The sequence below is a fragment of the Phascolarctos cinereus genome, unplaced genomic scaffold, assembly GCF_003287225.1.
Source record: "Phascolarctos cinereus isolate Bilbo 61053 unplaced genomic scaffold, phaCin_HiC Scaffold_4;HRSCAF=312, whole genome shotgun sequence".
Classification (NCBI taxonomy): Eukaryota; Metazoa; Chordata; class Mammalia; order Diprotodontia; family Phascolarctidae; genus Phascolarctos; species Phascolarctos cinereus.
In genome coordinates, this window is record NW_027555847.1 from 165,459,295 (window position 1) to 165,460,249 (window position 955).

Consider the following 955-nt stretch of genomic DNA (forward strand, 5'->3'; position numbering starts at 1 on the left):
TTTCAATTTCTATTTTGCCCTGGGTTCTAAAATATCAGGGTATTTTTCCTTAATCGTTTCTTGAAAAGGGGCAGCTAGGCAGTACAGTGGACTGGCCCTGGATTCAGAAGGACCTGAGTTCAAATCCGGCCTCAGACACATAACACTCACCAGCTGTGTGACTCTGGGCAAGTCACTTAATCCCAATTGCCTCATCAAAAAAAAAAAGATAATTTCTTGAAAGATGGTGTCATCAGGACTAGCATGTCCAAGATGCCACCATGCAGCTGTTTGTCCACACGCAGGCACTGCACACCCTCAAGGTGACCAAACAGGAGACCGTTGCCCAGATCAAGGCCCATGTGGCATCCCTGGAGGGCACTGATCCTGAGGACCAGGTCCTGCTTCTAGGTGGCTCCCCGCTGGAGGATGAAGCCATCTTGGGGCAGTGTGGGGTGGAGCCTCTGGCCACTCTGGAAGTGGCTGCTTGGATACTAGGAGGTAGAGTTCATGGCTCTTTGGCCTGAGCTGGAAAAGTGAGGGGTCAGACTCCCCAGGTGGCCAAGCAGGAGAAGAAGAAGACTGGACATGCTAAGAGGAGGATGCAGTACAACCGACTTTTGTCAACTTGGTGCACACCTTTGGCAAGAAGAAGGTCCCAAATGCCAACTCCTAATCCCCTGATACCTTCTGTCTGTCCCCAATAAAGCCACTATGACTTAAAAAAAAAGATGATGTCTAGATTTTTTTTTTATCATGTTCAGGTAGTCCAATAATTCTTAAATTATCTCTTCTCAACCTATTTTACAGGTCAGTTGCTTTTCCAATGAGTTATTTCACATTTTCTTCTATATTTTTATTCTTTTTTTTCTGTTTGATTGATTCTTGATGTCTCATAAAGTCATTAACTTCCACTTGCCCAATTCTAACTTTTAAGGAATTATTTTCTTCAGTAAGCTTTTGTATCTATTTTTCC

The 955-nt window shown here is 44.2% G+C and overlaps 1 pseudogene; it reads left to right on the plus strand.

Annotated features, from left to right (window-relative positions):
* Positions 1–260: 260 nt before the first annotated feature.
* On the plus strand, positions 261–655 carry LOC110198590 (ubiquitin-like FUBI-ribosomal protein eS30 fusion protein pseudogene; annotated as a pseudogene).
* Positions 656–955: the final 300 nt, after the last annotated feature.